This window comes from Macaca thibetana, chromosome 12 (assembly GCF_024542745.1).
Source record: "Macaca thibetana thibetana isolate TM-01 chromosome 12, ASM2454274v1, whole genome shotgun sequence".
NCBI classification, from domain to species: domain Eukaryota; kingdom Metazoa; phylum Chordata; class Mammalia; order Primates; family Cercopithecidae; genus Macaca; species Macaca thibetana.
In genome coordinates this window covers 16,060,045-16,087,338 of record NC_065589.1, presented here as the reverse complement: position 1 = coordinate 16,087,338, position 27,294 = coordinate 16,060,045, and the positions used below count along the sequence as shown (strand labels likewise).

Here is a 27,294-nt window from a genome sequence, read left to right as displayed (position 1 = left end):
TTACAGGGGGAAATGAAATGGAAACTGAAATTTAAATTGAGAAATCTTTCCCTGTCAAATTTGTGCTTGTTTTTGTGAAAATAAGTAAGACACTTGTCATTTACATGCTTCGGTGTGAAACACTTTTACCTCTCTCTGTTGCCAGTATCTAGTGAGCTAAACCCATAGTCACAAATGGCCAAATTGATCATTCTACTTATGACCAAAATGTTGTTATTTGAAATGATAAAGAACATCCCATCATGGCTAGTATTTCAGTTTTCTATGGCTAAGTGTGCTCACTAAACATATAATAAAAATCAACACATTTATTGTCATAGATAAGATTTCTATTATGAATTGGTGAATAAAATTCAAATTCACAGGGGTTCTTTTGTATGTTGTAGGGGTAGGGGTGGAAGGCTTCTCACGGAATACTTTGTCATCTGCTTGAAAACTAAAAACTATCAACGCCATCAAAAACCTGAGATTCCAATAATCAATTTAAATAAATAAATACTCGTTAAAATGCAAGTTTTCAAAATGACATCAAATTTGGCATACGTACACAAGCATCTAGGAGAATTAAAATCAAAGTTTGAGTTACATGGGCTCTGGTTGACTTTATGCTGCTAAAAGCACTGGTCTTTAAACACACCCCCAAAATGCAGCTACGTGATGTAATCGTATTAGCAATGTAGTAAAATGCACTGTATGAAATAATAGATTTTTACAAACACAAAGGCAATATGTAACAAACCATTTTTTTTCTCCTAAATTGTTTGTGAGCTCCTTTGCCCTATGGATGAAACTGCTCCATAATTACTCATGCTAGCCTGGAGACTTCACTGCCTTGCAATGCCACATGAGCCCCTGTTTTCATTTATGGGAGCCAATGATTCATAGGGTGCACTGAGAAATCTTTTATCAATTAGATATGAAGAATCATACTCCCATCTTGATTTGTATCAGCCCTGGGTGGAAACCGCTTTTGCCAAGGACTATATAGTTCACCAAGATGTGCTCTCCCCCACCCCGCACAAGCCCACTCAATTCCAGCTTCGTTTCCCAAGACAAAGTACTGCTGTAAGTGGAATTCAAGAAAACAAAGTGGTTCTAACTTGCAGTAGATTCTACTGGGGAAGATAAATCCTGCAATCTGTTGCTGTGTTAAGATTAAAGAACATCAGGACTAGGGAAAAATATACTCTGTGTCTAGCTGGAATCCATTGCTGTCACACATGATAAAATACAACTCAAAGTAAATATGCTTTATTTGGCATACATGCATAAATAAATATATATATATATATGGAATTTTGGCTTTACTACACAGAGTCTTTTAACTTTTAGCCAATTGTCATGCGGAATACAGAGATATAAGTATAGTAAACCTAGCATGATGTACAATTTCACAAAAGCAGAAATATTTCCAAACATGCCAGGGCATGACAGTGATGTAGTATTTCAGGACTGCTTTTTGTGTAACCCTGTTTACCAAGCTTAATTTTCAAAATGACAAACTGCTTCCAAAACTAGCAATTCTTCCTTTTCCCACTAATTGGTGTCTACAATAACACACCCTCCTCCATGTATGGAGCTGATGCTGCAGATTTGCCATTTTCCAGGCCCAAGTAGGTAGATCATGAATGAACCTGTCATTAGCAGGGATACATTTGTACTTGTAGAAACAAGAGGCTATTTGCCCCTTGTCCCCAGTCTTGTGACCATCAGCACATATCAGTAAGATGGTGGGCTAGGAACAGGGGTGCAAGCAGTGGCCATGGCTCTAGACTTGTGGATCCTCCTACAACCTTGACCTTGTGAAAGCCACTGAAGACAATATCCATAAGTCACTGGATACTACAGAACTAGAGCAAACAGCTATTTTCTGGGTCACTGCCCTATCCCATCAACAATTCAAAACATGACATTACAATATATTTTGTGTCTTCTACTAAGTTTACTTTTGAAAAATGGTTATATACACAGAGGCAAAGCTGCTTGACACCTTCTCAGACTTAGAAGAACTTTGATGAACCTGCTCAGACACCTTATACTATGTTCAAGAATATTGAGGCAGCTATGACAATATAGTAGGAAAAGCAAAACAAATCACTCTGCAATAATCAATTCATAGGTGATTGTTAAACATATACTATCAAGATATATACAAATACATATCCACTTCCTCAGATATTGGTTTCTAGGAAATAAATATAAAGATAACTACTTATTTTTAAAATTTTTTTACTTTAAGTTCCAGGATACATATGCAGAACATGCAGGTGTGTTACATAGGTATACATGTGCCATGGCGGTTTGCTGCACCTATCAACCTGTCACCTAGGTTATAACCCCTGCATGCATTAGGTATTCGTCCTGATGCTTTCCCTTCCCCCGACCCACCTCTACAGGCCCTGAGGTGTGTTGTTCCCCTCCTGTGTCCATGTGTTCTCATTGCTCAACTCCCACTTATAAGTGAGAACATGCGGTGTTTGGATTTCTGTTCCTGTGTTAGTGTGCTGAGAATGATGGTTTCCAGATTCATCCATGTCCCTGCAAAGGACATGATCTCATCAATTTTTATGGCTGCATAGTATTCCATGGTGTATATGTACCACATTTCCTCTAAAGATAACTACTTTTGAAGTCTTGTTGAAATATAAACAAACTAGTACAAAGGGATTCTAAAAATTAATATTATTGCAGAGCAATAAATCTATTGCTAATGAAACATGCATCAATAATCAGTACCCCTTCAATGAGAAGTTCTCAAATACTCTATTATATTTAGGATTTCGTAGGCACTGATGTTTAGAAATGCTTTAAGTTGTAAAAAGCAGGTGTAAAAGAAGGACAAACATTCCCAGCAATACATTAGCAGCTATTTATACTTTTATGTAGAACCTTCAAATCATGAAGATCATTGTTTAGATATCATTTTATGATTCTACTATGAACATGAACATATTAGTTTTGTTCTTTTGTGGGATGTGAACTACTAGTTCTTAAAAAGAAAAAATACAATAGACTGTCAGAAAAGGACAACTTCATCATTGAGAAAGATGTAAACATTGTAAAATATAAGATTTTATTCCAATAAAAATATACTTGCAAGGAAAATACTTGGAACCCCAGGACAGAGGTAAATGATGCTTCCTCAGAAAACATCAAATACTGAAGCATTTTTGAAAATGTTTGGAAAAACCTAGTTCCAATGAATATTACAACATTTACCACAGGGTAAATCTACATTTTGTGGAGCCTTTAAAAAAAAAGAATGCAAAATTGCAAAAATACAATTAAGTCTAAAAGTGAATGTTTATTTATAATGAGAAAATAAATCACAGGGGAACACAGAGTTCTTTAAATGTAAAAAAAAAAAATCACAAAATCTGAGGTAAAGCATTACGTTTTTATTAATCAAACACCTGATATGCCTATATTAGACTTTTTTCCTACATCTTGGTTGCATACTCTTCCATGGCTCTTCACATGCAAATGATACTATTTTTCATGGAGAGAAGAGAAAAAAAGGTAGTCTTTCCTCTGGCGTGGCTCAATTTGTTTTTGGAGTTTTGGGGGGAGTTTTTTGTTGTTGTTGTTGTTGTTGAGATGTAGTCTCGCTCTGTTGCCCAGCATGGATTACAGTGGCACCGTCTCGACTCACTGCAACCTCCACCTCGAGGGTTCAAATGATTCTCCTGCCTCAGCCTCCCAAGTAGCTGGGATTACAGGCGTGGCCACCATGCCAGGCTAATTTTTGTTTTTGTTTTTGTTTCAGTAGAGATGGGGTTTTGCCATGTTGGCCAGGCTGGTCTCGAACTCCTGACCTCAAGTGATCGACCCGCCTCAGCCTCCCAAAGTGTTGGAATTATAGGCGTGAGCCACTGTGTCCAGCTTATTTATTATTACTGACAGGTTGTAAAGACTCCTTCCAGATTCATGGTGTGCTTTTTGTAATATTAGATAGGTTTCTGAACTGTCACATTTGGGAAAAGCTCTGTCTCTCAATCTTCACACCAAAACATCTTGATAAACTCTACAAAATTATCAAGAGAAAAATCACATTTAGTTTGCAGTAATATCCTTTTAAGTACGATGGAACACTTTACAAGTGATCAAACTAATCACAAATCAATATGATATTTCTAAAGAAATTTATAGTGAAATTCATGTTCCTTTCTATCCTTCATATTTCTCTTAAATGACCTATTGAATATATTGACTCGTCTATTTTTAAGTTAATAAATGATCTACTTTTGTAATAAAATCAAGAAGTTAATGACTTTTGAAGTCGAAAATTTTTTAACCTTGTAGGATAAAAATTATAATATATTTTAATAAGAACACATGATGAAACTGAATAAAATGGAATGCTGTATGACAAGTTTAAACCAGCTCAAAACCTAATGTTCAAGACAGTTGAAAAGTAAAAAGAAAGTTAACAAATTTCTGACATTAAAATTGACCCAGTTAACATCTTATATATTTTAAGAATATCTCTCATTTGGTTTTATTCTGACGGAAAGCCAATCTGAAAGCAAAATATAATCCATTAAATGTGATAAGAATGATAAAAGTTAATACAGTACTTACACTGAGTGTTTTATCAATTACTAGAATACCTCCTATTATCTTGTAATGTTTTGCAAAATATATCATTATTTGGTTGTAATAAGCAGTTTTAAATCCGGAGAGTTATTTTTGCTGCTAATTCAAGTCAAATCAGACTGCTATGCATTCTCATCCAAAACTCAGAGATCTTTAACCTCCAGTGGGTAAAAGTCACAGCCGATAAATATTTATAGAACTCCTCACCAAAGCTTCTGTTTGTTACAATTTTGTCCAAGAATGACATGACCTAGGAATTTCCTGGACTCGTGTTTCTGTTGTGATCTATAGAGTTCAGAGGCCTTTGCCTCATTTAAATATAAAACCCTAGGGAGGACCTCTCAAAATCAAATTAAGTTTTGATGTTTGACATTCATTTCACATTGAAGCCACCCTTTTTTTTTTCTTTTACTTTTTATCTGATAAGCTCAAAGTTCGCATATGAGATAATGTATTATAGAAGATGAATATTAAAGTGATCAGGGCTGACACTTTTAATGACATCAAAACAGTTGTTCATCTTTAAATTTCTATTTTATTACTCTGTTTTCCCCTAGGTTCCTTCCACCCTATCCTTCCTCCCCTACTTACATCCAGGCACGCTCTTACCTTTTTGCATTTAGTTTTGAAGGAAAACTCTCCTTCCACTTGTTTAAAGCTAATTTGAGATGAATGAATAAACCCTGTGCCCTCCTGCCATTGTCTGGTATCTTGACCCATAATTTAGCCCTACTTTACTTAATTTTTGACTCCTCCTTTCTTTAGTCACTAAATATCTTCAAATCTCTCTCATTTTCAAGCACCTGCCTTTTATCTCATGTCCCTCCCTACTGACTTCCCTCTCTCATTCCCATCAGAATCAAGGATCTAGGACATGTCACCTTCAGATTTCATCTCTTATAACTTCTTCATCTTCAACACATTCTGAGGAGGTTTCTGGCCCTGCCAATACACTCAAGCAGCTCACAGCGACATCACAAAAGCCGCCCAAAAGACATCCCTGATGCTGTATATTATGTTGACTTCTCATGACATCTCTTGTCCACTTCAGTCTTCCTGAAATTTCTCCTTGATTCCAAGCACCTCTCTCTCCTGATTCTCTCCCTATGATTCTCTCATCATTTCTTCAGTCTAACAGTGAGATGCCCTACATTTCTCTCTTCTTCTCCCTTGTCATCTTCTCTGTCAGCCATCTCATTCATCTTTGTGATGGCAACTCTAACCTATACGTGCTGATGGATTGTAAAGTGAATCTCCACCCTAGACCTCTCCTGTATATCTAAGTTATACTTCCCCTTTCATAACAGACACAACACCTGCCATTATTGTCTGAAGCCTTCCTTTATCACTATTAGTACCTTCACAAGGACAGAGACTATCCCTGTCATGTTCATTGCTGAGTCCCCGGTATCAAGCTTGGGATGAGTGTCTGAAAGGGACTCAATACAAACTTGCTGAGTTGAATGAGTTGACGTTCTATAGACACATTATACTCAATGTGTCAAACATAGACTCCTAATCTTGAGAAAATAGCCACCCCCTAAAACTGGTCTTCCTTCTACATTTCCTGTCTTGATTGAATTTAACCAATATCCCTCCACTTTCTTAAGCCCAAAACTTGAGGACAGTTTTCTGACTCCTCTTTCCTTTACCTCCCATGGTGAAGCACTCATCAAGTTCAGCTAATTCAACTCTTTAAGTATCTCTCTTGAATGAGAATCTGCTCTTTCCTTTATTGCCATAGGATTCTAACTGCATCCGGGTAACTAGATGTTTCCATCTGGTCTTTTTTCCCTTGCACTTCCCCGTGATGACCTCAGGGCTCTTTAAAAAGTGCAAATCAGGTCACATCACAGCTAAAAGCTATTCGGTGGTTCCCCAACAGGTTTAAATGCCTTAGTCCTTTAAAATATGCTTGTGTGTGTGTGTGTGTGTGTGTGTGTATGCACGTTCACGTGAATGTGAATATGTGTATACGTATATGTGCATGTGTATGTGCATGTGTCAACCTTTCCTGACCTCACCCTGTGTATTTGTTCAGTCTTTCTTCCTATTGCTCTTCCCTTACTGCTTCTCATTTTGCTCCAGCAATACCAGATAATTTACAGTTCCCCTAACCACGCATATTGCTGGAATGTCTCTGACAGGTTTGTCTTGATTCTCAGAATTCAGTTCAGAGGCCCCACTTCTCAAAGGCCTCCCCTGGTTCCTCCCACTCTCCATAGCTAATTGCTCCCTCCTCCATGCTATTCCACTTCTCCGTATTTACTTCCACTGTTGCCTTGATGGCCCTGACTCTGCTGAGTGTATCATCCATCAATCGCAAGTCTTTTTTTTTTAAATAATCTTTATTTTCTAGAGCTGTTTTCATTTCACAGCAAAACTGAGCAGAAAGTACAGAGATTTCTCATATCCCCCCCTACCCCAGCACATGCACAGCCAACCCACTACCAGCATCCTACTCCGGAGTGGTACATTTGTTTAAACTGATGAACTAACATTTACACATGGTACTAGTCTGTTCTCACGCTGCTAATAAAGACATACCTGAGACTAGGTAATTTCATAAAGAAAAAGAGGTTTAATGGACTCGCAGTTCCACATGGCTAGGGAGGCCTCATAATCATAGCAGAAGCTGAAGGAGGAGCAAAGGCATGTCTTACATGCTAGCAGGCAAGAAAGCATGTGCAGGGGAACTGCCCTTTACAAAAGAGAGTATGTGTAGGGGAACTGCCCTTTATAAACTGCCCTTTATAAAAGCATCAGATCTCATGAGACTTATTCACTATCATGAGAACAGCACCAAAAAGACCCATCTCCACGATTCAATTACCTCCCAGTGGGTCCCTCCCATGACGACTGGTGATTACAGGAGCTACAATTCAAGATGAGATTTGAGTGGGGACACAGCCAAATCATATCCTATATCATCACCCAAAGTCCATAGATTACACTGGGGTTTACTCTTGGTATTGTGTATTCTATAGGTTTTGACAAATCTATAATGACTTGTATCCACCATTACAGTTCACACAGAGTAGTTTCACTACCCTAAACATTCTCTTTGCTTTGCTTCCTCCCCCGCAACCCCTGACAACATTGATCTTTTTCCTATCTTCATAATTTTGCCTTTTCCATAATATCATATAATTGAAATCATACAGCATGTAGCCTTTCCAGATTGTCTTCTTTCCCTTAGTAATATGTATTTAAGCTTCCTTCATAGAGTCGCTGGCATTTTATCTTTGCTTTCCTCTTATCTAAGATAGTTCTGGTCACAGAACAGGTATCAGATAATTTTAGTTGGATTAAATCTATAATTTGTTGTGATTGTATAGTTATTTGCATTTTCCCTTCCTTGAAAATATATTGTTCTATAATTGTCTGACTTCTATCTCTTATTTTAAAAGAAAAAAAGAGTACCAAGCAAAAAAGGACTTTAAACCTACTTAATAGTCTCTTTTAGGTTTTTATGCACAATTTTAACAGATGAGGGATAGTATTTTCCAAATGTAATCCTGAGATTTGCAAATATACACTTGTGACTTCCTTTGAATTAGAAGCAACGTGTGTTCACTGACAATTGAACTTCTTGTTTCCTTAAAACTGTACCTTCTGTTGCACTTACTTCCTTCTATCTTGACCATCTTTCCCTAGTCATGCCCTTCAGAATGAAAGATAGCCTTAAGGTTGAATTGGCAAACTAAGTGTTTATCTGTAGCAGCTATTTTGCCATCCTTGATAGAATTCTCTGAATTCATTTCAAGAGTAACAAGTCAAATAATCATTCCACTCTCTATCAAAATTAAGAGTATTTTGACCTAAAATAAACAAGAATGCTTGGCTAATCCTACATATTGAAACTGATTATTTGTATAACCATATTTCATTGTCATGTGAATCCACCTCAGCTACCTGAAAGCATACACACTAATCTATTATTTCTCCACTATTGGTGAACATCAGCCCCTAAGGTTAATATTCCCTGGCGACAGCTCAGTAGACATCCAGTGGGAACCAGCAAAATGCATCTTTAACAAGTATCCCAGGTGATTCTGATGCAGATCATGTGAGGATCTGATTTCTGAAAAGCCATGCTTCATATCAAAATACTTGGAAGCTAGTGGCTACTAGCAGCAAGAAACTTCTCAGTGAAAGTAATGAGACGGATCATCTGTTAAATTTAATGCTCTATTCTAAATGAAAATTGCAGGAGCAAACCTAATTGATTTCCATACATTAACAGGGGGAAAATAATCAAAATGTCTCTAATACCTCAATATGTGGGATGGTTTGTACTTAAAAAAAATGTTTTTTTCACTAGTGTGGCTATACTCTGGGTGAGAAAATGTTCAAGAGTCTGAAACTCAAGAAAATTGCATCTTCTAGAAGCAGGTTGGAAATTTTGAGAATGTGTTCAAATCTGGAAAGCTCTGATATATTATTTTTCTCACAGGATTAGAAATATGCTTACTTTGTCAGAGAATCAGCAATTGCATTTAAGTCTACACAGGGACCAGAAAGGTTCGTATGGCTGAGACCAATGAACTGAAATCCAAATAACAAAGCTATTTTTGTTACCTCCACTGCTGACCCCACTCCCTTTCTCAGCACAAGCTCAGACACATATAAGTGACTTCATTCTTAGTATCTCACCCTGTTTTACTAATTAGTTATGCCAGTAAGATAATCTTGATATGCTTGCTCTCTACTCTTAAACTGATAGACATTAACAAAAGTATGTTCTCAATTAAAGGAAAGTAACTGGTAATTGATTAGCTCACAACGGGATTTGTTAAAGCACATTGTGACTTTGAGCTGAAAGCATATCATAATCAAGGTTCTTAGTAAAGGACCAGGAACAAGCTAATGGTCCCAGGGCTTTCTGAAAGTGTGATTATGTTTGCTTTTCTTCTTGAATATAATAATGCTAGTCGAATCTTTTTATTAGTCCATTTTCACACTGCTATAAAGACACACCCAAGACTGGGTAATTTATAAAGGAAAGAGGTTTAATTGACTCATGGTTCCACATGCCTGGGGGGCCTCAGAAAACTTACAATCATGTCGTAAGGCAAATGGGAAGCAAAGACCTTCTTCACATGGTGGTAGGAAAGAAAGAGAAAGCAAAAGCGGGGGAGCACCTTATAAAACCATCAGATCTGGTGAGGACTCATTATCACAAGAACATCCAATCACCTTCCACCAGGTTCCTCCCTCAACACCTGGAGATTACAATTCAAGATGAGATTTCAGTGAGGACACAATGCTAAACTATCAATAAGAAGCTGAGAAATAGAAAAATCTCATGATACAGGAATGAAGCAGAGACTAACTTAGACCAATGATTACAGCAGGACAAATATGCAAGAAAGTAAATGCATTAATTTATCAATTGAACATTAATCTACCAAGCAGAGAAATTTCATTTCAATGAAAGTTAAAAGTTTAAAATAATCATCTGACTAATAGAAAAGTCAGGAATATTTTTAGCAGATGAACTTCAGACACTTGTGTAGTGGTTGGAAACACTGCTATCTTTAATCAGGTGCCAACCAATTATACTGCAGGGTCAAAGTCAACCCCTTCCCCCAGGAAGGACCTTTCTCTTATCACTATTCCCCCTCTCTAAACATCTAAATTTAAGACTCCAAAAGAAAGGGAAAAAAAAAAAAAACATACAGAGCGGTGAGAATACAATGCATTATTTGTTTTTCAAATGCACAGTTATTAAGTATTTTAGGGGGAGAGATAAGAGAAGAAAAATAGGCAGTTTTGAAGTATTTATAAGAATATTTTATATTTTAGTAATCTCTAGTTCATTGCCAGTAACCTCTCCCCTCTCTTCCACCACTGTGACTTGAGTTGAATATGTAGGTTTATCCACAGAAGGACAATACCTTTTATCAGCTTAGTCTCTACAAAAACACCTTGTCATTTTTTGATCTTCACATCATTGGGCAGTACATAGTTAATGAACACCTATCATTTGTAAGAAACTGTGTCAGCACTATTCAGATTGCAAATGTATTCAAGAATAGCCTTTATCCTTATGGAATTTAGATGTTCTAGTATGAAGGAAAGACAAAATGTGCAAAGCCCCCTGTATTAGTCTGTTCCCATGCTCCTAATAAAGACATACCCAAGACTGGGTAATTTATAAAGGAAAGAAGTTTAATTGACTCACAGTTCCACACAGCTGGGGAGGCCTCACAATCATGGAGGGAGGTGAATGAGGAGCAAAGTCACATCTTACATGGTGGCAAGCAAGAGCACTTGTGCAGGGGAACTCCCATTTATAAAACCATCAGATCTCATGAGACTTGTTCACTACCACAAGAACAGTATGGGGGAAACTGCCGCCATGATTCGCTTGTCTCCACCTGACCCACCCTTGACAAATGGTGATTACTACAATTCAAGGTGAGATTTGGGTGGGGACACAGCCAAACCATATCACCCCACCATGGTGAAAAGAACGTGCTAGATTGGTTATATGGAGATACACCTCATATTTGTTTAGAAGATAAGACAAGGTTTATCTGATGAGGTGACACTAAAGTTAGGCACAGAAGAACAGAACTAAAAAGATTCAGAATGACAAAAATGAGAAGGAGGCAATCTGGATTGAGGAACTGCTTGAAGAAAATCAGAGTAATAGGAAAATGGAATAAATAGAGCAGATACTTGGGAGGGTAGAGGACACAAAGAGAGAGAAAGAGAAATGAAACTGGTAATTTAGACAGCAATTAAACAGACTGATTATCTTCAAAACCAGGTTAAATTGTTTGGCCATGGAAGGATTTGGAAATAGGGTGGGATATAACAATTTCTGAGCATCTACAGTGTGCCAAGTAATGAGAGAGAAGCTTGTGAAACCTACATCCCTAAACATCAACACGGAGTGAGAACTGTCCTCGAAAACGTTAGCATAATGCAGCTTGTCAGGGAAGTTTCAGAACTGAAAAGCCAAAATTTAAGGGAAACAACTAACAACCAAAGATCATTTCAGAAATAAAGGAAGTTTTAATTCAAGCATTGGTGAGGAGGGGAAAATGGAGGAATGCTTTCTTCTGCCATTTTGATACAGCATTTTTTTTCCACATCAGCATTTTCACCATGAGGACATTCTGAGTGTGTTATTAGAATATACAACAACTGGAGGATTTTGAAAGGGGAAAGTGTTCTCCAGGGTATAACTCCTTAAGCCACCTTAATTCCTTGATCAATTTTCTATACAGAAGAAACTGTTCCTAATTTTTTCATTTTTATTCTTATCTCACTGAAATTATCTTAAGATAAATTCTTTTTCCATGGACATAGTTACAAACCAATAACTGATTTATCAATCAAATTTCTTTAGTGTATTTGAGAGCTTTTTGTTTGTTGTATTTTGGTTTTTGAGACAGGGTCTTGCTCTGCTGCCCAGGCTGGAGTGCAGTGGCACAATCACGGTTTGCTGCAGCCTTGACATCCCTGGGCTCAGGTGATCCTTCAAACTCTGCTTCCCAAATAAGTCGAACTACAGGTGCACAACACAATGCCCAGCTAATCATTGCTTTTGTTTGTTTTGTAGAGATGGGTTCGCCCTGTGTTGCCCAGGCTGATCTCAAGTTCCTGGCCTCAAGCGATCTGCCCATCTCCACCTCCCAGAGTTCTAGGATTACAGGTGTGAGCCACCCCTCAGCCTGTTTTATTTTAAATAACACATTTTTACTCTTTTAGGTTCTATTACTGTGAATGTATTAATAAGTTCTTCAGAGAAATAGAACCAACAGGAGATTAAATGATGATAGACATATATAGAGAGATACTGAGGTGCATTATAAAGAATTGGCTCACTTTATCATGGAGGTTGAGAAAGGCCACAATCTGCAATCTGCAAGGTGGAAAACCCAGGAAAGCTGGTGATATAAATTCCAGTCCAAGTCAAAAGTCCTGAGAACCAGGAGTGCCCATGGTTGGTATAAGTTCTAGTCCAAAGGCAAGAGAAGACCCAGGTCTCACCTCAAGCAGTCAGACACAGAGACAGAAAGAGAATTCAGCTGTCCTCCACCTTTTTGTTCTATACAAGCGCTCAATGGGTTGGATGATGTGCACCTACATAGGCCATCTGCTTTCCATAGTTCAAATGCTAATCTCTCCTGGAAATACCTTCACAGACTGATATGGTTTGGCTGTCCCCACCCAAATCTCAACTTGAATTGTATCTCCCAGAATTTCCACGTATTGTGGGAGGGACCCAGGGGGAGGTAATTGAATCATGGAGGCCGGTCTTTCCCATACTATTCTCATGATAGTGAATAAACCTCATGAGATCTCATGGATTTGTTGGGAGTTCCCGCCTTAGCTTCTTGTTCATTTTCTCTTGCTGCCACCATGTAAGAAGTGCCTTTCACCTCCCACCATGATTCTGAGGTCTCCCCAGTCATGTGGAACTGTTAGTTCAATTAAACCTCTTTTTGTTCCCAGTTTCAGGTATGTCTTTATCAGCAGTGTGAAAATGAACTCATACATAGAGAGATGCAGAAATAATGTTTAACCAGATATCTGGCCATCTCATGACCCAGTCAACTTGCCACATTAAATTAGCCATTATAGTGCTCCCTTGAGCAGCACATATACTAAAATTGGAACAATACAGAGGAGATTAGCATGGCAATTTGATTTATAAAATCCTTTAAAATAAATAATTAATTAACCATTACAGTGATTTTTCTTTTGTGGGCAGTAATTCTACCAAGTCCAATTTACCCAGGTTAAATTTTTAAGAATCTAAAAATTGTGTCAAGATTTGTTTTTTCCATCAATTTGTTAGAAATACCAAAGTTTACCACTTGCTCTTTAGCTATAGCTAGTTTTATTTTCCATTAATTATACTACTGGCAATGTTCATTATGATTTCTAATAATAGACTGATGGTTTGCATGTTTCTCAAGAAATTCATTAGAGATTTGTGAGAAAAACTCTTCAGATATCTCAACATTGATAAACTGACAAAATTATTTAAGGGCTCAGAAATCTTATTTCAAAGGTGTCCCTAGGTACCTTTTCCCTCAAACATAATGTTCTTGGTCCCAGTGTTCTTGATCCCTTACAGATTAGACAAGAACAATGGGATCTAAATGAAGTCACCTTCACAAATTAAACTATGACAGTGAGAGAAGTCTAGCCTGGCCAACTCCATCTTGCTTCTAGCCTCACAAGTGAACTGCCTTTGCTCATTCCTGTGTGTAGACCAAACTAACTATGGGACGATTTTCGTTTATAGTTTAACTGTAAAACAAAAATGATACTAGTTCCTTTCCAAAACTAACCCCTTCCCTGCTTGGGGACAAAAGCCACCCTTGTAAAACCTAATGAATTGGCCATAAGTTTGGAATGATGACTCAGGAGTCCTGTAGCTGGAGGTCACAAGATTAGTCACCTCCCAGATTGCTCCTATAGGTAACATCGCTGTTGTAAAACCTAGGACTGGCGTTTGAGGTATTTTTCAGACCTTGCATTCTGATGGACCACCTGGCACCACCAAGACCAGTAATCCATACCTAGAAACTGACTCAACCAGTCCTGTAACCCTCAAACTGACTCAGCACAAGAGGACAGAATCAACCCCCTGTGATTTCATCCCTGACCCAACCAGTAAGCATCCTCCATTCCCTAGACCGCTGCCCACCAAACCCATCCTTGAAAAACCCTAGTTTCCATATTCTCTGGGAGGCATATTTGCATAACATGTCCCATCTTTCTGCTTGACTGGCCTTGTGATTATTAAATTCTTTCTTTGCTGCAACATCTGCTGTTCTCTGTGCATTAGCTTTTCTGGGAAATGGACAAGAAGACTTCATCAGGTAATTACATTCAGTTTCATAAACTGTGGGTTTAAAATGAAAGGATCAGGCCAGTCGCGGTGGCTTATGCCTGTAATCATAGCTCTTTGGGAGGCCAAGGCTAGTAGGTCATTGAGGTCAGGAGTTCAAGACCAGCCTGCCTAATATGGTAAAACCCCATCTTTACTAAAAATACAAAAATTAGCCAGGCATGGTGGTTGGTGCCTGTAATCCCAGCTATTTGGGAGGCTGAGGCAGGAGAATCATTTGAGCCAGGGAGGCAGAGGTTGCAGTGAGTGGAGATCGCACCACTGCACTCCAGCCTGGGCAACAGAGTGAGGCTCCATCTTAAAATAACATAACATAACATAACAACATAACATAACATAACATAACATAACATAACATAACATAACATAACATAAAATGGAAGGATCAAAACCCTCCACTCCAATGTGAAAACCACTAAACTAGCAGGGCTGAGAGGATTTCCAGCTGGCTAGATGTAGTTGGGAAGAAAAAAATAAATAAAAGATGAATTTATGGCTTTGAAACTGGGTGACATGTACTATTAACAGCATTAATGAAATCAAGAATTACTCATCATGAAATCTGGCATGGATTCAATGATAAAATCTTGGACATTGTTCCTGACATGTCATGTTCTCAGAAGAACACCTCAGAGGTATAGAACTGGAAATCAGGTGAGCAGTCAAGGTTGGAAATAAAATGTGGATTACAGGTCCAGAATTAACACACAGATAATTGCTAGTGAATGAAACAAAGAACAGAGCATAGCAAGAAAGCAGGAATGAGCATAGAACTTTAGAGTCATAGGAGAGGAAAGCTAGTGAGGACAACAAAGGAAGCTTAGTCAACAAAAAGGCCAGAGAACGGGGGAGTGTGCTTTGCAGAACCCAAATGTTTTAGTCCATTCTCATGCTGCTAATAAAGACATACCCAAGACTGGGCGATTTATAAAGAAGAAGAGGTTTAATGGACTCCCAGTTCTACATGGCTGGGGAGGCCTCACAATCACGGCAGAAAACAAAGAGTAGGGGGCATCTTACATGGTGGTGGTCAAGAGATAATTTGTGCAAGGGGACCCCTCTTTATAAAACCGTCAGATCTCATAAGACCTGTTCACTATTACAAGAACAACATGGGAAAGACCCACCCCCAGATCCAATTACCTCCCACCAGGTCCCTCCCACAACATGTGGGAATTATAGGAGCTACAATTCAAGATGAGATTTGAGTGGGGGCACAGCAAAACCATATCCCCAAGGGAGGAAAACATTTCTGAGGGAGAGGAATGGCCAACAGTAAGAGGCACAAAATTCATCCTTTACTCATTCAGCAGCAGTCAATCACAGCTATGACTTGGGAATTTTGATAAAGTACTGGGGGGAAAAAATGGTTCCTGCCCTCAATGAACTCAGAGAACAGACAAATATAGGAAGATGAGTATCATTATACAGGAACACAGAGAAGGATTAGCAAATAATTTATTTACAAGTCTGTGAACTCTAAAATGGCATGCACATAAAATATTAGTAAGAATAAAAGCTGAGAAAAGGCTTCTGGAATTGAATTTGAGAAGATAGATCATCGCTGACTTTCAAATAACATTTCAGTCAAATGGTGTCTTTTTTCATGCCTATTTTGCTTTTAGTACCACAGAAAATCTGCATTGCACTATATCAAAAGAACAAAAGAATAACTGATTCTCTTGGAACTCATCTAAATTAATAACCCTTGTCATAAAGATTAAGAATCATGGTACCCAGTGATGAGACTAACTAAATGTTTGATCCCAAAATCATTGGTTTTGACGTAGCTTCTGAATTTAAAAGTTCTGCCCCTGGTGACATTGTTCTAGTCCTTTAATATTCTTTCTCAAGGAAATGCCACAGAACACTAATGATTACTAATTGGAAGAAACAGTAAGCACTCTATTGAACCATTTCTCAAAGGAAAATATCTAATGAGTTACATTAATAAAAATAGACTTTGCATATTTATGTTAAATAGCTCTTTTGCATTTTGTAAAGTGAACTTTCCTATGTCATATTCTAGGTGTTTTTTTATTTTTATTTCTTTTTTCTGGTGAGTTCAATTTTTGAGACTTGACTGAAGAAAGATATGCAGGATTCAGTATGGGAGAGTTGTTCTGGGCCAGTTAGAATGGATAGAGGAAGAGGCAGGAGAGTGAGTCAAGCAATGGGTAGAATGCTAGCAAAATTCAACGTTCTATAAGAACAAGTATCATAGCCTAGGAAGAGTGTAAAGCAGCTTAGTAGCACAGCAGGTAATGCTAGCTAGGTTAATGGTTCTTTGAAAGCAGGAAAGACTCAAGCAAGGATGGTCATAGTACCAGGGAAAGCTCCAAGTAAGTCATGATTTTTTTTCCTGTTGATTGGAGACTTTCATTTTGGGGACCTGGGTACTTTCACGTCCAGTATTATTGTCCTGAATGAAAATTTCTTGGTCAAATGTAAAGTGCTTACATTTTAAATCTCAAGCTTCCTGAGGTAACTATTCCACCTTTTTATATAGAACTCTTATCCTTCTAAAATTAGGCCAACCCTATGTACAGCTGAGTTTAGTCTGAAGGTCTTCAAAGTCTTTGTAGGGTTGGGTTGGCAAAAGAGACTTCAAGCTCTCCATGAGCAGAAATCTTATTCACAGTGATTAAAACACTCTTGAGGCCAGAATGGGGCCCCCTAAAATGATGGTCTCCTCTTATTAATCATCTTGTTAAACAGCATATATACTGCATTTTCCATCTACCCTCTGGCTCTTTTACTATTACTTTGTATCTTGGTCTTATCAATATAATCAGGGACAATTCCTTAAATATACTTAAATACACTTTTTTTGTTTTTTGATACAAAGTTTCACTTTATCACCCAGGCTGGAGTGCAGTGGCGTGATCCTAGCTCACTGCAACCTCCATCTCCCAGTTCAAGCGATTCTCATGCCTCAGCCTCCAGAGTAGCTGGGATTACAGGCGTGCACCATCACACCCAGCTAGTTTTTGTATTTTTAATAAAGATGGGGTTTTATCATTTTGGCCAGGCTGGTCTTGAACACCTGACCTTAAGTGATTTACCCACCTGGCCTCCCAAAGTGCTGGGATTACAGGCATGAGCCACCGCACCTAGCCCTTAAACACACTTTTACATTCCCTTGTGTATGTGGTCCAAAGCTGTGCGCATGTTGGTATTCCACTGATACTTGTTGATTTCATTAGAATTTTCTGACATACGTAAGAGAAGTCTCCATGCTCTCTGATTCTGCACTTAGTTTAATTCTTATGAGATGACTAGATCTCAGCAAACCTGGTGATTTCTTTTTACTTGTAGTTCTAGTAAATATTAATGATACAAATACACAGCTTTTAATTACAGTGAAGCTATTATGGGATTTACTCTTTCAATCAGCCAAGAATCACCAGCTGATTCTGATTCCGTAAAAGGTGAAAGTTTCTACCAATCAGAACAGTGAAACACACTATGTAAGCAGTAATTTTCCTATGCATTCATTGCTTTATTCAACAAGCACCTACTAAGTGAGTGACACAGTAAATTAAAAGCTCTCCACTCTTCTACTTTCTTCATGAGGAGGGTAGTTCAAGCGCAAAATCTTAGGGGAGGAAAGGAAAACATTAGTTTCCTATTGCTACTGTAACAAATTACCACAAATTTAGTGGCTTAAAACAATACAAATTTATCATCTTACAGATCTGGAGATCAGATTTCTGTAATGAGTCTCACTGGACTAAAATGAAGGTGTTGGCAGGGCTGAGTTCCTTCTGGAGGCTCTAGGGGAGAATCCATTTCATTGGATTCATTCCAAAGAATTTTATTGCCTGCATTCCTTATCTCCTGGCCCCCTTCCATCTTCAAAGCCAGCAATGGCAGACTGAATCCTTCTCATATCAAATCATTCTGACTTCTGCTTCGATCATCACGTTCCCTTCTCTGACTTTGACTCTTCTTCTGCCTCTCTCTCCTACTTTTTAAAGACATTGGGCCCACCCGAACAATCTAGAATAACATCTCCATTTCAAAGACAGGCCATTCACAACCTTGATTTCATCTGCAACCTTAATTCTCTCTTGCCATGTAATTCAGAGCCAACATATTCAAAGCTTTCAGAGATGAGGACATAGGCATCTTTGAGGGGTCATGATGCTACCTAGCAAAAGAAAAACAAGGAAAACTTAGATTTATTGCATCCCAGTTGTATCAGGCACTATGCCAGGTGTTTTTAAATTCATTTCATATCCAGAACAACCTAGGAAAGAAGTATTCTTATTTCCACTTTTGCACATGAAACTGTAGCGCATAGAAAGTGAGTTGCTTGCCGTGTGCCACAGCACTACCAAGTAGTAGAGCTTTTATTGAAAGCTGAGTCCATTTGACTCCAAGATCCATGGTTTTCTCTCTAACATGTTTCTTCTCCAGCACCAGAGTCATTTAAGGAACTGGCCATCCAGCATAGCTATTGCCAACAATCTACATTCTATATTGAGCAGGAGTGTCCTATCCATGACTTACAACTGAGTTCTGAGTTACTGACTTGTTTATTATTAGGTAGAAATATAGCTTCTACCTTCAAAGAACTTGTGTTCTGGATTACTAAATTATGTAACATTATAAGAAAATCAATAATATGAAAGAGTAAATAACAAGTGTTTACTCCAACTGCTAAGGGCTTGAGGATTTCAGAGGAAAAAGAATCTTTTTGAGGCAAACGTTTTGCTCATGGATGATTTGGTCTTGATCTGGAACTATGGGGAGAATTTGGGTGGCTACGGGTGGGAGGGTGTAGATGACATAAGGCAAAGCAAGCCCAGGGACATGCTCAGGGGATCTGAACAAAGCAATCCGTTATCAACAAGAAGTGAATGAACACCTACAAGTGTGCCAGTCACTGACCAGAAAAGAAGGAGAGAAAACTAAAATGACAAGCAGGGACATAAAAGGCTAAACATCTAGGCAACAGAGTAAACAGGAAAGTAACATGTTGAAAACCATTTGAAGATAGTGTGTAGAATCTGGAAGAGGAGAGATGAGCTAAGGAGCTTTTGCAAGAAGCCAGGAATGACATAGTGTGAAGACCTAAACCAGAGTAAAATAACAGAGAGGCAAGACACTTTGGGCAGGTGGAGAAGACAGGGGGAGGGAGACATTACAGATGGAGGTCACAGCAACATGTCCAACACTTGAGCCTACGAAAATATAGAGAATATTCTACTAACATAAAAAGTGAGACAATTGAACTGACCTGCAGTGATTTGTGATAATGGATTTGATGGGAGTATCTGAATGGCATCAAATGGAAAGCTTCCAGCTGCAAACAGACACACAGGGTTGACACCAGGTCTTGCAGCATTTGAAGAAAAGCCAGAAATTGAGACATTCATGCAAAATATCAAGATCTGATTTTTAATCTTGGCCACTAATGAAAATGTTCCAACACAATGTAAGTCAAAGCAGACCTAGGCATAGGACAGACCTGGCCTGAGAGCAGACCCTGTGAGGATACAGTGAGAAGGCACGGATCTATCTGCAAGCCAAAAACAGGGGCCCCCGAGGAAACCAAACTGGCCCACATCTTGATCTTGGATTTCCAGCTTCCAGAACTGTGAGAAATACATTTCCACTGTGTTAGCTACCTAGTCTGTGGTAGTTTCTGGTAGCAGCCATAGCAAACTCATACAGGGATGTATCAACCAACTCTAATTTTAACAAACCGAGGAGAACTGCCCCTCCACAGGGGGCTAAGAGAGCGGGCATTACAGAGAAGAAGTGAAAGGCAGAGTCAATGCATTCAACAAATTTGATCATCAAAGGAAAAATCAAAATAGCATGCTAACTAGTATCTATGCTCACTGACTCACTCATTTCTGAGGCTCTTAAAAACAAACCTGAAATGTTACCTGTCTGCTTAAGCAGTCTCTCAGGGAAATAGCGTACCTTCCCACCTTGATAAATACTGTTTTGTTGGCAATGGGTTTCGGCTCACTGGTTCTCTTCCTTCTGTCCCTGGGATCTCTGGAGCCCGGTGCTCCTAACTCTTCTGGCATTTGGGCCTCAGCAGTCCTGAGACTCTCCTGAATCCCCAGCAATGCCACCTCTGCTTATCTTCAGTGAAGGCTTCTCTGCCAGCCTGTGGTTCATCCCTGAGGCTGGCTCTTGTTTAAACCAGTCCAGGTTCCCCCTCCCAAACAAGGCTGGAGAGTTCAGGAAGCTAAAGGAGGAGCACTGTAAGGAAGTGTGTCTGAGCATGTGTGTGGTGTCACAAGGGAACCCCAGGTGTGTTTGAGGACTTGTCTTTTGAACACAGTTGAATTCAAGAACTCCAAAAGGGAATGGGGCTGCATGAAATCAAGGGCACAGGTAAAAGTGTTGATCTTAATGAGCTTCTCAGTGGAAAAAAAGATAAAGGGGAGTGTACAGAAAAAGCAAAATGAGAGACTCCGCTCTGCCTGGTCAGATCTCAATCTTCTCAGCTTTACTGAGACCTTAGACTCTTCTAAGGGGACCGATTGTGAGTAAGCTGACAGCAAAGACTCGAGGAAGGAAGTGGTTGTGGGACGGGCGGCAAGGAGAGCTGGAGAGAGTGCTGCAGGGATGTGTCCAACTGTAGATAGGGCTAGGAATTAAGCATAGCCAGAGGGAGGCAGGAGAAGATAGTTCCTAAACAGGGTCAAAGGTCAGGTTGTCCAAAAGGCTGTGACAACTGGCAGCCAAAAGCTGTGCATTCGCTTCTGTGATGAAAGGCCAGAAATGACTCCTACCTTGCCCCAGTCCCCTCTCCCTACACCCAATGTGTCACATTTTATCCCAGCATTAAATACGAAGGCATCCATTATGTCAGGAAAGAATCACAAGTGCATTTATCTAGCACCTGCAATTAAACACACAGCCAAGGTATATTGCAAAAGAGCATCTTTATTACAAGGTTACAGACACGTATCTTTTAAACTTAGAGGTTATTCTAAACATACTTCCCTAACTGCCTGCATTCCAAATTCCAAACTGCATTGCTTTGATGCACTTAAAAGAGAAAGCATTCTACTCCGAATCAGAACAAGCAAACAGGACTGCCAAGCAGCCTAGAGACTCCTGAGCACACTTCTAGGAGAAATTTCAAAGCCTTTATTTTAATACAACATACCTGAAACTGCTGACAACAAAAGCCAATAACCGGCTGTATTACTGAGTAATTACAATTATATAGAAAAGAACATCGTTACATAATTATTTGGTAAATGTCATCATCTTTGTTGTATTTTCCTTTGGCCCTATATTGTACAAGGGCACTAAATATTGATAAACCCAATCACAGACTTTTTTTATTGTTAAATCATTCAATTAGAAGATGCCACTTTCCTTTTGAAAGAAATCTTTTTTAAAGACTTTTTAAAATGATGCATTCATCAAAAATATGAAAATTGCAAAAAAACCTAATTGCATGCGGCTTTTGAGAAGCTACACCTACCATGGAAAATAAGGTAATGTATCCAAAAGATTATAAAAAGATTATTATGACAGCTTACACTTGTCCCTGCTCTCTACTTTCCTTCCTTAAGGCGGATCATCTGCCTTTGTAAAAGAACCAGAAAGTAACATCCATGTCTGAGTATCGGTGAGAAGATTTATCCATTCCTTGGGCATAATCCACTCTCCCCTAACTGAGTCAGCATCTGGCAAACTGGCTGGAGGGATCTGGTGCAAGGACGCATCCTCAGACAAGGTTTCTTGATTCTCAAATGCTGTTACCTGCAGACAAGTCAGGGTCACGGCTCCACTCCCAACAGCGAAGACGCTTAGCTTCAGGCACATGGTCTCATCTCCAAAGTAAATGCATTCAATTTTTTATTCCTTCATTTTACTTACCCCATCAAATAAATAACAATTCCCTATTTCCTAAAGTCTCTTTTTTCTCAAGTTAGAGCAACATTTTCCAAAATGTGTGGAGGTCTTTGCATGCTTTCTAAGAAATGGAACATTCCAGAGAAGAATGCATATTTGTTTGTTGTGTGTTCCTGTCTGTCTGTCTGTTTTGATGGTAATTTGCTTAATCAGGACAACATGTTAGAACTTCTGTTAGACCGAGTTCTGATCTAAACATAGTTATTTAGAAAAACTGCTTCCTTGAACATGGGCAGCAAAGCAAGAACAGGTTTGTCAAAGTACAGGGTGTGTGAAGGATTCTTGCTCTCCAGCGGAGCTCTGGATCCAGCTTCATCAGCATTTCTCTCCCACCAAGCATCCCCTCACCTTTTGTTGTGAGTAAGGGTATGAATGAGTTTGGTGCGTTGCTACAGGTACAGTTGCCTGCCTGGAACCTGAAAAGCAAAGCCAAGTGGATTCTAAACATTTTTCAGACGAGGCAGGGCTGCCCTGTTTTTTTTTTTCTTTGAATACTAAAGACATGCTAAGCCTTCTCACTGTGTTTTGATTCTTTATGACATGTACCATAAAAAGCAAAACATATTTTTTATGTGGCCAAGTGATACGCAGAAGAGGCGTGGTTTCTGAATATAAGCCAGGTGGAGCTAAAAGGTTTTTCTTTTTCCATTACCACACATTTGAAGCCCAAACCCAAGTGAAAGGTAAGACTCCTGCAAATCTTCCTTGTGACATCTCAGAAGTATCCCCACTTACATGGAGCTACTAATTTTGTAAATACTTTCATACAGTTAAAAACCCATTTAATGTAGCTTCCGTATACTTCTTAACAGATTACTACCACTGGTCAGAAACCAGCTTCCTAGAACCTTCTGATATTTGAAGATTCTAATTTATTTTTCTGATTTGTATAACTGTTCTTAGAAACTGCAAAGAGAAAACCTCGTGTGGAGATCAAGACATACTCCCATGGTTCTGTTCGGTATGGCATTAGTCTACCAAAACCAAGCAGAAATACACAGGAGCCAGATATTAAGAGAATGGGCTTTGGAAATAATCAGACCTAGACATTTGTCCTTTCTCTATAAACGTGTGCAACTATTTAACCTTTCTAAACCACAATTGTCCTATTTGTAAAACGGTGATTAAAAATAGTGCTTGATTCTTAGCAATAACAATTCTTTCAATTGTTATTGGAAGAATTTGCTAGGACAATCCATGTAAATAAAGCACTTAGCTCAGCGCCTGGCACACAATAAGCTTTCCTTATAATTTTAGCTCATCATTATTAGAAACCAGAGCCCCAGACAGTTACCATGGGGGGTTGCTTCTATAATTATCTTATATCTAGAAAGTTGATCTCAGTGAAACTGATATAAAAGTGATGCTAATGCCAATGCCACATTCAGTCTAATACTGAATTAAAATCCTTAAGTAGAAAAGACTTAGGGGACGCACATTAACAAAAAAAATCCTAATTTAGAAAAATTTAAAGCAACTGGAGAGATTGATTCAAAGTAAGTAGTACACTGCTTATTGCTGAACAAAAAAAAAATGATATTCAGAAGAAATGAGATAATGTGCAAACAACTTGGCTTAAAAAAATTTCAAAATGTGCTTTATGAGATACTTACAAACCATGGTTACATGTCTGGTTTTCTCCAAAAGTGAAATGTTCAATGATTGACATGGAATCCATGGTCCAGGAGTTGACCATTAAAACCATGGAGGTTTTGTGAGAAGGAGTTTTTGCGTTATGGCACAGACATAAAAGAATGTTTTCAAAGCGTGGGCCACATTCCATATCATGAGATAAAGCACAAAAGAGCAAAGGGAAGGCTTCAGGGTAAAACTTTAAGAACTAAAACTCAAAACCAGTACAACAAACATGACTCTATCACTTAAAAACATGCAGCCATCTGGTAAATATTAATTCTGTCTAATTCTCGCACTTGAGTCAAGCAGGATGGCTATTTGATTTGGTAGTCATGTGCAATGCGGTCATATGAGGTTATAGAGAATTGCTTCCCTACCAAGAACACCACAAAAGTAGTTTGAACATGTTTATTTATTCACTACCATAGTTAGGACAGGTTAACAGAGGAAATAGGAATGATAAAAATGAGACAAATCTGAGTAATTATGATGCCCCAGACCACTTGACTCCTCTTTCTTCCTTCTTAGTTGTTCAGGACAATTGTTTTTTGAGACAGAGTTTAGCTCTTGTCACCCAGGCTGGACTGCAGTGGCTCAATCTTGCCTCACTGCAACCTCTGCCTCCCGGGTTCAAGTGATTCTCCTGCCTCAGCCTCCCGAGTAGCTGGGACTATAGGCGCCTGCCACCATGCCGAGCTAATTTTTGTATTTTTAGTAGAGATGGGGTTTCACCATGTTGGCCAGGCTGGTCTCGAACTCCTAACCTCAGGTGATCCACCCACCTTGGCCTCCCAAAGTGCTGGGATTACAGGCGTGAAAAATGAAAACCAAACACAGCCCTGAGAAAAACCAGTGTAGCTAGGATGAGGGTAAAAGCAATGTCTATTTCCATAAACTCTTAAATGGAAATGATGTCATCACCCTCCTAGATACTAAGAAAAAATCAAATCCAAGTAATATCAAGTAATAGAATTTGAATTACTGGTGTCAATTGTACACCCATTATTGCTATAACAAATGTGGAACTATAATAACATAAATTACAGTTACATAATAGCTCTAATTTATTTTTATTTTTAAATCAGCATTTTTTCCTTAAGCTTATACTTTGTTCAACTGGTAATGCAAGCTCACTAAGTAAAATCTTATAAACTAGAGAAACAGAAAAAAATATCACCACAATCCAAAGAAAACACAAATCTACTGATGTATATCCCCTGTCTCATATGGTGTGTGTATATATAACATGTTTCACCACATTACACATGGTGTATATTGATGTCTCTTTATTAGCAACAAGGTTCTGGGTACTGTTCTAAGTACCTTATATGTGTTGACTTATTTCATCCTCACAAAAATTGTATGCCAGAAAGTCTACAATATTTCCATGTTACAAGTAATAAAACTGAGGCCCCTAGAGATTAAATGATTTGCCCAAGAAGATGCGAGGAGTGGTATGTGGAGTAATTGATGGAACAAGTAGTAATATCCAGATAGTGTGACTCCAGAACCCACATCCAGTGTCAAATTTCATCTAAAACACACCTTTTCAGATAAATTTGTGGCTAGTTCAAAAGATGCCTCCGCAACAATGAGCAATCATTTACAATAAAAATATTTACTTTTAGGCTCCATCCAGATGACATTGTGGAAAAAGGGAGCAATTTCTTTAAATTCTTGTAGCTTTCTTACTGTGGCCAGTATAATCATAATTGCTGGGGTGACAGTTTGCCTCGAGACTTAGTAAGTAAACTATGTTCTTGCCCATCTCTTAAAGCACTGGGCACTCTGGCAGTCATGTTTTACCTGGGCTAAACTCTTCTTAAATTTCATATATTAAAATATGTCACTATCAGGTAACTTTGTTTTCAGAAAAATTAGATGGTTGGCATATTTTTAGTATATCTGTAAAGGTCTTACTTTTATATTAGTAGATATTTTTTAACAGGGCTAAATATAAAACGGTCATGTAAAAATATTTTCTTTCAAAATTCTGTAGATGTTACTCCATTGTGTCCAGAGAAAAAGTCAGGCTAAGGCCAGCTTAGCTCTTTGTTCTTTTTGTTTTTCACCATTTTTTCTACACAAATGCTTATAGTCTCTTTTCCTCCATCCCTGTAATTCAAATGTAACAAAGTTCTCTTTTCATTTAATTTACTTTGAACATGGTGAACTCTTTTGATCTGCTTGTTCATTCTTTTTCAACTCAGGAAACTTTTATTTAATGATATATTGGAATAATTGCTTCTGTTCTTGTTCTACTTGTTATTTATTTTCTCTAGAACACCTATAATTCTCAGGTTGGCGCTCCATTCTCTATCCTCCATACATATCATTTTCTTGCATTATTTTGAACCCTTGATTTTTTTCTTCCTCTGCGTCCTAGTAGAATTTCTCAAGTTTGTATTTTTGATTGCTTATAATACGTATTTGATTGCTTGTAACTCCACTCTGCTGCGTACTGCTTTAATTGTATTTATGCACCTTTTTCAACAATATATTTCTAATGTTACCAAACTACAATTTCATCTAATATGAATTCTTGTTTTTGTTTTATGGTAACACTGCCTGTCCTTTTCTTTTTTCTTTTTCTGTTTTCATATCCCATAGATGCTACCAGTTTTCTACTTTTTTTTTTTTTCTCATTCCTACAATAATTCTTCTTCAGAGGTCTGCTCTTCACTGATGTCTTCTGGATTGTGGAGTCCTAATTAGGTAAAAAAGAGTCATGCTGGAAGGACCAAGGGAAAGCAAAAAGAAAAAGCAGATAAGGTCTAAGTCTGCCTTTCTTCATGGTCCAGGACACATAGCCCTCCTGCGCAAATAACTCACAATCTTCCTGTTCCCACTGATCACCAGACACCTGCAAACTAGCTCACTGTAACTCTGGCGTTATCAGTACAGCACAAAGCTCTCTTCAGCGTACACATAAACACGATTCTAGAAAATCCCCAGCAATTCTTTGTTCCCTTGCAGACAGCCCCTTCTCTGCCATCCTGCCTCTTGCACCTTTCCACCGTATTTTCATACTTCTGTAGTAAATCTGCCTTTCTTTACCTACAGCTGTCTTGGTAAATTCTGTAACCACCCACGTGAAACTGGGCCCAGAGAGTCGCACTCACCTGTAACATGGATGATATACTACTCCCTTTGTTCTACTATATGTGTCTAGATGTTTACATATATATATATTTTCTTTTAATAAGAGATCTGCCAAACCCAGCATCCAAAAGACAGGATGTACATGTTTACTTTGGCTCTCTCATTTGTCCAGTTGGGTCTGC

General features: G+C 38.5%; 1 pseudogene; it reads left to right on the top strand.

The window, feature by feature from the left end:
* Nucleotides 1-13,196: 13,196 nt before the first annotated feature.
* On the top strand, nt 13,197-13,295 carry LOC126933247 (uncharacterized; annotated as a pseudogene).
* The last annotated feature ends 13,999 nt before the right edge of the window (nt 13,296-27,294 follow it).